This window comes from Balaenoptera ricei, chromosome 1 (genome assembly GCF_028023285.1).
Source record: "Balaenoptera ricei isolate mBalRic1 chromosome 1, mBalRic1.hap2, whole genome shotgun sequence".
In the NCBI taxonomy this organism is placed as follows: Eukaryota; Metazoa; Chordata; class Mammalia; order Artiodactyla; family Balaenopteridae; genus Balaenoptera; species Balaenoptera ricei.
This window is the reverse complement of record NC_082639.1, coordinates 81,375,359-81,387,986: the sequence shown is the minus strand read 5'-3', so window position 1 is coordinate 81,387,986 and position 12,628 is coordinate 81,375,359. Positions and strand designations below refer to the sequence as shown.

Below are 12,628 nucleotides of genomic sequence, written 5' to 3'. Positions count from 1 at the left end.
AGCCACAACTACTGAGCCTGCGTGCTGCAACTACTGAAGCCCACGCACCTAGAGCCTGCGCTCCGGAACAAGAGAAGCCACTGCAATAAGAAGCCCGCACACCACAACAAAGAGTAGCCCCCACTCGCCGCAACTAGAGGAAGCCCATGTGCAGCAACGAAGACCCAACAGATCCTAAAATAAATAAATTTTAAAAAAAAGTTAAAAAAAAATCAATAAGTGTAATTTACAACATTAGAAGTGAAGAAAATATATCTTTATAGATATGCATTGAAAGCCTTTGGCAAAATTCAACACCCATTTATGAAAACCTTCCAGTAAACTATGAGTACCAGGGAACTTCTTCAACTTGATAAAGGTCTTCCATGAAAACCTACATCTTTTCTTTTTAGTTAAAAAAATTTTTTTTAATTTATTTTTTAATTAATTTTTATTGGAGGATAGTTGCTTCACAATGTTGTATTAGCTTCTACTGCACAGCAAAATGAATCAGCCATATACATACACATATCCCCTCCCTTTTGGATCTCCCTCCCATTTAGGACACCACAGTGCATTAAGTAGAGTCCCCTGTGCTATACAGTATGTTTCCCTCAGTTGTCTATCTTATGCACAGTATCAGTAGTGTATATGTGTCAATCCCAACTCCCCAATCCCTCCCATCCGAAAACCTACATCTTATTCTTAACGGTGAAAGACTATTTTCCCTCTAAGATCTAAGGATGTCTGCTTTTGCCACTTTTTTTTTCACCACTTATTTTTAATATTGCTGTGAAGGTCCTAGCCAGGGCAATAAGGCAAGACATACAGATTGGCAAAGAAGAAGTAAAATAATATTTATTTGCAGGTGACATGATTGGGTATGTGGAAAATCCTAAAATTCTACAGAAAAGCTACTAGAACTAATAAGTAGGTTGGCAAGTTCACAGGATACAAGGTCAAATATAAAAATTCTTTTTCTCTATACCAGCAATGAACAATTGGAAATGCAATTTAAAAAATACTACTTACTATAATAGCATAAAAAACACCTGTGGTGGGGGCAGTTGTGTGTATGTGGGGGTGGGGGGCATATGGGAACTCTCTGTACTTGGATTTTGCCATAAACCTAAAACTGCTCTAAAAAATAAAGTTTATTTTTAAAAAAACACACGTGAAGTACTCGGGGACATATTTTACAAGACTTATGTGAGACTTGTACACTAAAAAGTACAAAACATTGCTAAGATAAATGAAAGGAGACCTAAATAAATGGAGAGGTATGCCATGTTCATGAATTGGAAGACTTAATATTGTTAAGATATCAGTTTCTCCAAATTGACCTGTAGATTCAATGCAATCACAATCAAGCTGATTCTAAAATTTATAGGGTAATGCAGAAGACCTAGAATGGCCAAAACAATTTTGAAAAGAGCAAAGTTAGAAGGAAGTCTTACACTACTTAATTTGAAGACTTACTATAAAGTTACAGTTATCAAGACATTCTAGGTATTGGCATAAGGATAGATATATGGGTCAATAGAAGATAATAGAGAGTTCAGATATAGACCCAAACACATATAGTCAATTGATTTTTGACAAAGTGTCTGAGGTATTTCAATGGGGAAAAGGAAAATCTTTTCAAGAAGTGATGCTGGATCAACTGGATAGCTATATGGAAATAAAGAACCTTATCCCTTACCTCACGCCATGCACAAAAAGTAACTGAAATGGATCCCAGACCTAAACAGAAAAGCTAAAATTATAAAGCTTCTAGAAGAAAACTTAGAAAAATTTCACGACTTTGGAGTAGGCAAGGATTTCTTCAGTAGGACACAAAAACCACAAATGAAAAGAAAATTGAAATTTAACTTCATCAAAATTTAAAGAACCCAGGTGAACTAGCCCAAGAAAGAAGCAAATGTAATTACAGAGATGATGAAAGGAGCTCCTAAGATATGGCTGTGCAGCAGAACTAGAGTCATCCAGTCTAGATTGGAGCAGAAAGGCTCTGGGAAAGGTGAGTTCAAGGGATTGATAAACTTTTGATGTGTTTAAGTAGAAGGAGTGGAGATGAACAGGATGGAGAGTTTGGTGATAGATTAGTGGAAGATGCATAGAAACTAAGAAAAGTAATAAGACCAGTATTAATTCTTGTTACTAGTTGTATAAGGAGGAAAGAGAAAGATAGCATACTGCAGGGCTTGCCTGTAATCGCATTACAGATGATAATAATGTAAACATTGAATATTAATCTAATTAGAAATGATATTGAAAGGATGGAAGAGGGAAAATGTGGAGTGTCACAGGTATGTGGTGGTTTCCAGTAGTGGTAAAAGAGACTTAAGTCCTTATCTTCTATAAGCATATTAGTTGAATATATAGAGTGGGAAGGGCAGGGAAGGGAATGAAGAGGGTGGCTGTTTTTCATAAGTCTTGTAGAGTTTTTTGAGTTGTTGAACTATGTGCATATGAACATGATTTGAAGCCTGGTACTGCCACTTACTAGCTGTGTGACCTTGGCAAGTCACTTAACCTCTCTGTTGCTCGGTTACATATTTTGTTGCAAATTAGTGTAATAATGTGCTTTCCTCAGAAAGCTGTTTTTAGAGTGAACTAATTTAATCTATGTAAAATACTTGGACTAGTGTCCAGTACAAGGTAAGTGCTGTGAGTTACTGTTATAATTATGCATAGGCATTACTTTGAAAAGTATTAAAATGAAAATAAAAACAAAATTTTGCTGAATCTTAAAAGGTTTTACCTAATATTGGTGGCCTTTATGTATTTACCTAATATTGGTGGTCTCTATGTCTTTATGTCCCATTAAATCAATAACCCTGTAAGGAATATATTTTATTATTCTCCATTAAAATTTTATTTATGTATTTAGGCCGTGCCAGGTCTTAGTTGCGGCACGTGGGATTTAGTTCCCTGACCAGGGATTAGAACCCGGGCCCCCTGCATTGGGAGCACGGAGTCTTACCCACTGGACCACCAGGGAAGTCCCTGGTCTCCATTTTTAAATAAGTTGAGGCTCAGGGAAGTTAAACACCTGCCCAAGATCAACCAGCTAATTATTGCCAATTGCCTTAATGTCAGGATTTCAGTTGGGCCAGTCTGGCCACAGATCCCAGCCTTTTCCCATTTGCCTCCTGTGCTCATGGTTTACTGAATGTTTCACAGCCCAAGCTAGATCATAAGCTCCTGTGGGGAGTGAGGGAGTGAGCAGGGTGTAGTCCTACATGCCTAGTGGAGAAATTGCACAGGGCATCATGGAAGACACTCAGTGAGTAGTTCCTGATGGGAAGGCCTGGCGCATGGTAAGTGCTGAACAAATATTTGTTGAATGAATGAATGAGTGTGCAGGGTTCTGAAGCCCTGGGCAGATGTTAAGATGCTCCCCAGGAATGCAGGCTGAGGGGTGTGGGGAGTGAGGAAACAGCTTCAGGGGAGACTCTAAAAGCTCCACGCTGCTTTGTCAGGCCTGCCCACCCTCATCCCAGGGCCTGGAGCTGAACAAGCTGAAGACTGAGTGTGACTGCATTTACCCAGCCAGTGAATTCCATATATTCCTAAAAAATTAACCCAGAAACGTTCACAGATCCTCATATTAATGCTAACTTATTTCTCCCACCCCCCCCCCCCCCCCCACCAAATGGCCCAGAACCCTACTTGTGTAGATATCCTTGCTTCTGTCACCAACATGAGCAAGCTGGCCTTCTTGGTGTGTCACTTTCCACAAAAATACTCAAGGTTTTAATCACAGAGAAAACAAAGTTGTGGGTGTGTTTGCTGGTTTTATTGAGTTGAACCTCACAGAAATGGGTTAGAAAGGTCTTAAGTACTAGCTTCCTCTCCCACTTAGTGAATATTCCTTCTCTGTCCTAGAGGCCTTACCCTGAGAAACTTCTTTTTTTTTAAAGCTGTACATATTTTAAATTTATTTATTTATTTATTTATTTCTGGCTGTGTTGGGTCTTCATTGCTGTGCGCGGGCTTTCTCTAGTTGCGGCGAGCGGGGGCTACTCTTCATTGCGGTGCGCGGGCTTCTCATTGTGGTGGCTTCTCTTGTGGAGCACAAGCTCTAGGCGCACAGGCTTCAGTAGTTGTGGCACGTGGGCTCTAGGCGCGCGGGCTTCAGTAGTTGTGGTGCACGGGCTTAGTTGCTCTGAGGCATCCCGGACCAGGGATCAATCCCCTGGCCCCTGCACTGGCAGGTGGATTCTTAACCACTGCGCCACCAGGGAAGTCCCACCTGAGAAACTTCTAATGCAACTGAGTCGTTTTCCCAAACTCTAGAAAGCCAAGGGCTGCTCGGTGGTCCCATGATCTTTTAACCTCTAATCAAGCTTGGAGGCTTCAAACAAAAATTTCTGAGCCTTAAAACCAAATTGTTCTGACTCAAACCCAAACCCAGTCCACAAGTTCAGCTCTCCTGTGGCAATGACCCTTGTTCTGTAACGGAAGTGGGGGCGGAGGTGGAGGAATCTCAGTTTAGCTCACCCAGACAGGGTGGCTGCCCTGATACCAGGTGGGTTTTGATCGAAAGAGTCCTGTTTTGAGTTCCTCTCTCTCTTCAAAGCTCATTGGGCTTTTTTGTTGCCATAGACTAGGAGTTTGAGACCTGATTTCTAGCAATCACTCTGCTAAAAGTCGCTTGAACTCATGTCAGGTAACTGCGCTGGGTCTTAGTTTGTGCTTTTTTACAGTAAGGGATTTACACCAGCCCAGTGATTTTCAAACTCTTTCCCCTAGTTGCAAGACTCTTTGTACAAAGGAAATCTGTCTGGATGCCCAATATGGAAAAGAGGTAGAGCTGCTTGACTTGAAGGTGGACTCTCTCCCCCATCATGTGGCCATACTGAATGTGGTTTTAAAATTGTTTTAATTTTTTTCCCCAAAGATGGATAATACATTAATAGGACAATGGGAGAAAGACAAGAAAGAGGTAGTGATGTGGGAGGGAGGGAGTTAACAGATCATTGGCTATGCTTCCATATAAAAAATGGAGATAAAAGGGTTTTTTTTTTATAATTTTATTTTTGGACGTTAGATTTTTTTCATTCAATAGACAGCCTCAAGCATACAGATTTTTCCTTTATTGAATTGGTGACTTATGATAAATTTCCAGGCATGGACACAAATGGTAATGACTATGGATAAATGTTAATATTTCACAAGGGGCTATTTACCACAAACATATGAGTACAGTGGTTTCCCACATCCTTGCCGCCAATGAACAATAGCATTTTATAAATTTATTTATTTATTTATTTATTTTTGGCTGCATTGGGTCTTCATTGCTGCGTGCGGGCTTTCTCTAGTTGCAGAGAGCGGGAGCTACTCTTTTTTGTGGGCTTCTCATGGCAGTGGCTTCTCTTGTTGCAGAGCACGGGCTCTAAGTGTGGGCTTCAGTAGTTGTGGCACATGGGCTCAGTAGTTGTGGCTCGTGGGCTCCAGAGCGCAGGCTCAGTAGTTGTGGCGCACGGGCCTAGTTGCTCTGCGGTGTGTGGGATCTTCCTGGACCAGGGCTCGAACCCGTGTCCCCTGCGTTGGCAGGCGGATTCTTAATCACTGTGCCACCAGGGAAGTCCCGATAAAAGACATTATAGAAGATATTAGTACATGGTTTCTCTGAAATGTCTTACAAATTATGACATGAAATTATATTGTTGTATGTATGCCAACTCAAAAGAATAACATTATAGTACCTTAAGTGGACACTGTCTTGGCTGTATGACCCTAGTAAGTCAGGGCTCAGATGGTCATCCAGGGACCTGGCTTTTCCTGCTCATCTAAATGATAACAGCTTTCATTACTACAACACTTCATTTTATGCTATCTTATTTCTGTGATAGGCCCTGTGAGCTTGGTTGGGTCAAGGGTCACCCAGAAAAAAACCAGCTTCCACTTTCTTTAATTATGCAAACTAGAGCTAGGTGACTGAGATCTTGCCTTTGGTCTGCAAGACATAGGGAGTTTTGCAAGCCCTAGGGGAGTGCAGAATTTCCTGAAGATGTTGCAAGGTGGCTGGCTTTCTTCTGAAGTCATGCAATATTCTCCTTCGCTTTAGTTATGACTGCACGGGTGCTGAGAAGCAAACTGAAAACTAGCACCTTGGAGCGGGCTTTTCTCCATAGGCCCCCCAGAGGCGAGGCCAGCTCATTTAGAGGGAAGGGCTTGGTGCCACTGCTTCCAACTAAAGGTACTGTGATCCAGTTCCACCTCCTGGTTCCTTCACTGGTAATCAGTTTTCCAAAAGACAAGTATTTTTGCTGAAGGTAGGAGACACAAAGCTTGAAAATTTAGAGAGAAGAGAGCCAGAAGGCTGAGATGTTACAAAAATTCCTATTTTGCTAGTTTAATTTGGAAAAGGACACACGAATTCCCAAAGAAAACGAGCTTTATTGCAGAAGAACAAATTTCATCAGGGTATTTCCTCAGCAATCACACTGGGCATCCCTATACAGTCATTGCCCCATATCTCTTAGCTCCAGGTTGTGCTGCAGTGAGAGGAGAACCTGGACATCAGAGGCCCCGGGAGCCAGCCCCAACCTCACTCAGGCTTTTCTAGGCACATTACAGATAAAGTCACCCCTGCTCCCTACCCCACCCTCAGCCCAGCAGAGGTGGCCTTCCAGATATCCTTCCTCTTCTTTTTCTACCAGGGCTTATAATGTAAAGCTTTTAAACATTTTCAAACTTCACAATGATATCACCTTCCTTGAGTCTAGGTAAATGAGTAGGAAGATTACCTGGCTTTTGGACATGACCATAAGCAGAAGATGCTAAATAATACCTTAAAGAGACTCCACTAAATATACTAAGCCTGGTGGGGATTTTAAGTGTTTGAGAATCTGAAGGAAATGGAATTATTCAAAGGGCAAGATTTAAAAAAAGGTCACCATTCTCTGAATATAACAGCATATGAGTTAGTTCCTGAAGTATTTAAATAGAAAGTGAAACTGAATCATACTGTTTACCTTCCAGAGTAAAAGCTATTGAGAATTCAAATCTTCTTCCCTGAAAGAGCAACAGGGTTTTTGTAAAATATTTCTTCCCATTCTTTGAAATTTGGAGATCATATGAAAACCTGGGGGTTATGCTTTATTGAAGGCAACACTTTACTTCAATAATGAAGAATGCCACGTGGTCAGGGAGTGGTGTCCTGGAGAGAAGACAGTGTAGGCTCTGAGGTAGCAGAGCACATGACTGAACCACAGATTGGGTCAGACACCAGAGGCCTAGGGAAGCAGCTGCTTAATCTTGTATAGGTTGAGAGCTTAGTAAATGGCAATATCAGTGTTTAGAGGGATCTCACGATACCTTTGAGAGTTAGCTTAGGTGAGCTGGAGCTCAGTGTGTATCAAGGGCCTAGAGAGATTATAAGAAAAGTTAGGGAAAGAATGGATATATAAGGGGAAAAAAAAGGATCTTTCTCAAGAAAATTAATTTTGTAGGTTTTTCATTTGTAGGGTGGTTTGGTCACTTTCCCTCCTATGTGCTTGAAAATACATTACTGCCCCAATAAAGTTCTAGTCCATTTAGCCTGCTCCAAACCCCAGTTGACCCCCTCTTCTTAATCAGAGTTTTCTCCAAATTCAAATATCTGTGTCTTGAAAAGAACACACCCTGGGGCTTAGCTGCCTCTGGGACTTTCTTCTTGAAGCCGCCCCTGCCTGGGCCATTCCTCCCCCTTCCTATCTCTCTGACTTCTATCTCCACTTCATAGCTCCCCATCCATCCTTCCATGCCTTCACAAATGTCCCCTCCTATCTCTGACCACCACAGCATACCCTGTGCTTTTTAGGTGGTATGAGCATATAATTTAATGTCTAAATCAGAATACTTTTGGAAGTAAGAGGGGGTACTTGTAATTAATAATGATGCTGAGCTTACAGTTATATACTAGGGACCGTCTCAGGCAAACCAGGATGGATGTTCCATTTCAGGTCATTTACTGTAGTCTTGCCTCTTCCATAGGCAGGCTGAAGATTCTGAGGGCAATGACTGTCTCATCTTTGCATCCCTTCTCATGTCCAGTTAGTAGTTTATATATATATACTTTTAAAATTTATTTTATTTATTTATTTTTGGCTGCGTTGGGTCTTCGTTGCTGCGTGCGGGCTTTCTCTAGGTTGTGGTGAATGGGCGTTACTCTTTGTTGCGGTGCGTGGGCTTCTCATTGCGGTGGCTTCTCTTGTTGCAGAGCACGGGCTCTCGGCACATGGGCTTCAGTAGTTGTGGCTCGTGGGCTCAGTAGTTGTGGCTTGTGGGCTCTAGAGCGCAGGCTCAGTAGTTGTGGTGCATGGGCTTAGTTGCTCCTCGGCATGGGGGATCTTCCCGGTCCAGGGCTTGAACCCTTGTCCCCTGCATTAGCAGGCGGATTCTTAACCACTGTGCCACCAGGGAAGCCCAGTTAGTATACTTTTTAAAAAATAAACTTTTTATTTTGAAATAATTTTAGATTTACAGAAAGTGGCAAAGGTAGTACAGAGTTCCTGTATATCCCTCACCCAATTTCCCCCCATCGTTTACATTTTGCATTTCCATGATACATTTGTTAAAACTAAGAAACTGCATTGGTTTATTACTGTTAATTAAACTTCAGACTTTATTTGGATTTCACCAATTTTTCCATTAATGTCCTCTTTCTGTTCTGGTCCAGACCAGGATACCATACTGCATTTGGTTTACATGTTTCCCCTAGTCTGTGACAATTTTTCAGTCTTCCCTTGTTTTTCATGACAGTCTTGAGGGGTACTGGCAAAGTTTCCTGCAGAAATGTCCCCCAAACTTGATTTGTCTGTTTTCTCAGGGTTAGACTGAGGTTATGGGTTTGGGGGAAATATACCACAGAGGCGAAGTGCCCTTTTCATCATACGTATCAGGCGACACACGTTACGCACATGACATCACTGGGGATGTGAACCTTCATCACTTGGGGAATGTGTTTTTCCTTTCCCTATTCTGTTCACTGGGAACAAGTCACTAAGTTTAATCTCCTCTCAAAGGGTGGAAGAACCTCTAACTCTACCTCCTGGAAGGGATAGTATCTACATATAGTTTTATTCATGTACTTATTTCAAAACATTATTTTCTGGCAACCTTATCTCTGCTTTCTGTTTAACAGCCTGTGGAAGAACAGCTTAAGACCACCCAGTGGTTGTTCCCACCCATTCAGTGTCCTGAGCAGTGGGAGCTGCAGGCCAGCCTTCAGTGGCAGGCTGAGCACTCCAGTGTTCTGCAGATAGGCACAGAGGGCACATGCTTGCCTTCAGGCCAGCCTGTAACCTCAGGTTGAGCAGCAGTAAAGTCAGAAGCTGAAGCAGTTCATTCGCTTGGAAAGCCTCCACGGTCACAGCCTTTTTAGCACTCCCTGCTCTTCCTTTTCAGTCCTTTCAGGATCTCTGTATAAGTAGAATCACACATGACCGCTCATGGGTGTTCACAGAAGCCTGCACAGAACTTCCTGGACCAGCCTCCACCACATCAGACCCACTGAGTGAGCTTCCTTGTCACTGCAGGGGATGACAGTGTCCACGTAGCAAAAAGGGAGACTCTGAGTTACACAGAGTGATGGTAGACAGGTTAACATAGAGGCTGGTTGTCAGCCCTGGGGTGATATCCACCAGAAGAATGAGGCTTCTGGAAGGCTGTCTGGATCTGATTAGGGAAGGTTCCAGGAGTGAAGCACCTAGCAACAGGAGTCGTTCCAGTGGCAGCAGCAAACTTCAGCAGAGGCTGCTGGCCAGTATCCCTGGAGGATGACACTGACATCAACCAGGTTTTTCATGGCAACAATGGCATGAACTGCCAGTGGAAGCTTCTCCTGAGTCCTCTTTAGATTTATGATATAGATGCCATCATTTTTCCTTTTGTAGAAGAAATGTTCCACTTGGAACTCAAGGTTGGTCCCACCTAAGTGGGTTCCTGCTGCAAGGAATTTGAGGACATTCTCCTCTTTCATTTGCAGGACATCAAGAACTGTGGACATCATGAAAATTCCCCTTTAAGTTGTTACGGGAATGGAGGACAATGCCATATGGATCCCTCTCTGGTAGTGCAGAAGGGCTCTACATATATCACTTGGAGTGCTTCTGTAAGGAAGATGTGTCTCTTCTACCTCATTTATTTTTCAGTCACTTATATCAGTATGTATATTTATTTTATACTTTGGATCATAATTCCGTACTATATTGTTATTTATTTTATTGCTGAAATTGTCACGGCATTGGCCAGTGGGTGCTTTCAGGTTGGTTCCTGTGTCCCTTTGACATAGTTCATTTTGGTTTTTGAGCACTTGCTTAACCTTACGGTACTATAAGGTGCTCCACACTTGTATTTTCTCTGCCCCAGCCCTAGAACTAGCTATTTTCCCAAGGATCTCTGGTTCCTTTTATGACATTTAGTTCCTTTAACGACATTTAGAAATCAAGATCTAGCATAGTTCTCTGAGCTAAACTGAAGTCCGCTCAAGTCCTCCCAAGTTAACATAAACCTGGCAGGAGTGTGAGGGAGGCAGATGCAGCACCCAGAAAAGCTGCTGGCCCCGCAGTGACCTTGTGGCAGAAGCAGTAGTGGTCCACTTGGGCATCAGTCCATTTGGCTTCCTAATGTTTCTAGTGAGCTACTGGCCCTTCACCTGAGGTCCTAGACCTGCAGGGTGTGGGAGATAACTAAAGAGGTGTTTCTGGGCACAGGGAGGGGAGCAGTGGGATACTGCAGCTTCTTCCCCTCTTTATCCTGGAGAGTTGTCACTAATAGATCAGAGGGAGGGGCCCTGTCATCTATGATTTTTAAAAAATTTATTATTAATTTAAAAAATTGAGGTATAAATGTTTGTTTTGCAATTTGAGGTTTATTTGAGTTAACACACTTATAAAAATAGTGTTGTTGTGTTTAAATGAATAGGAAAATGTGTTCATAAACCATAGTATTCCAGTGGAGTCATAATTGATTATTTTGCAGAGTATAGAGTAAGTTCTCATAAATAATATAGAGAGCAAATTAAATTATTTAGTAATGTGAAATGTTAATTCACTTTATTTTTAATTGTAGTTTATTTACAATATTGGTTTCAGGTGTACAACATAGTGATTCAATATTTTTATAGATTAATTATACTCCATTTAAAGTTATTATAAAATAATGGCTATATTTCCCTGTGCTGTACAATATGTCCTTGTAGCTTATTTATTTTATACATAGTAGTAGTTTGTACCAGTTAATCCCCTGCCCTTACCTTGCCCCTCCTGCCTTCCCTCTCCCCACTGGTAACCAGAACTAGTTTGTTCTCTATATCTGTGGGTCTGTTTCTCTTTTGTTATATACATTTGTTTTATTTTTTAGATTCCACATGTAAGTGATAACATACAGTATTTGTATTTCTCTGACTTATTTCACTAAGCGTAATGCTCTATAGGTCCATTCACTTTGTTGCAAATTGAAGAATTTCATTCTATTTTATGGATGAGTAATATTCCATTGTATATATACACACCATATCTTTTTTATGCATTCGTCTGTTGATGAACACTTAGGTTGCTTGGCTATTGTAAATAATGCTCCTATGAACATTGGGGTGCGTGTATCTTTTCAAATTAGTGTTTTCATTCTCCTCAGATATATACTCAGGAGTGGAATTACAGGCTCATATGGCATTTCTATTTTCAGTTTTTTGGGAAACCTCCATACTGTTTTCCATAGCGGCTGCATCAATTTACATTCCCACCAACAATGTACAAGGGTTCCCTTTTCTCAACATCCTCACCAACATTTGTTATTTGTAGACTTTTTGATGATAGCCATTCTGACAGGTGTGAGGTGATACCTTATTGTGGTTTTGGTTTGCATTTCTCTGATTATTAATGACATTGAATATTCTTTCATGTGCCTGTTGGCCATCTGTATGTCTCTGTAAAAATGTCTCTTCAGATCCTCTGCCCATTTTAAAATAATTTTTTCTTTTTTTTTTTGCTATTGAGTTGTATGATGACTTTATATATTTTGGATATTAACCCCATATCTGATATATGATTTGCAAATATTTTCTCCCATTCAGTAGGTTGTCTTTTCATTTTGTTAGATGGTTTCCTTTGCTGTGCCAAAGCTTTTAAGTTTAATTAGGTCCCATTAGTTTATTTTTGCTTTTGTTTCCTTTGCCTTATGAGACACATCCAAAAAAACAATTGCTATGATTTATGTCAGAGTGTCTGCCTATGATTTCTTCTAGGAGCTTTATGGTTTCGGGTCTTACATTTAGGACTTTAATCCATGTTGAGCTTATTTTTGTATATGGTGTGAGAAAATGTTCTAATTTCATTCTTTTACACGTAGCTGTCCAGTTTTCCCAGCACCACATACTGAAGACATTGTCTTTTCTCCATTGTATGTTCTTGCCTCCTTTGTTGTAGGTTAATTGACCATAGGTACGTAGGTTTATTCCTGGGATCTCTGTGCTGTTCCATTGATCTATGTGTCTGTTTTTGTGCCAGTACCATACTGTGTTTTGTTTTTTTTTTAACGTCTTTACTGGAGTATAATTGCTTTACAATGGTGTGTTGGTCTCTGCTTTATAACAAAGTGAATCAGCTATACATATACATATATCCCCATATCTCCTCCCTCTTGTGTCTCCCTCCCA

General features: G+C 41.0%; 1 pseudogene; it reads right to left on the bottom strand.

Moving 5' to 3' along the window:
• Positions 1-9,430: 9,430 nt before the first annotated feature.
• On the bottom strand, positions 9,431-9,979 carry LOC132361379 (small ribosomal subunit protein uS2B-like; annotated as a pseudogene).
• Between the last annotated feature and the right edge of the window lie 2,649 nt (positions 9,980-12,628).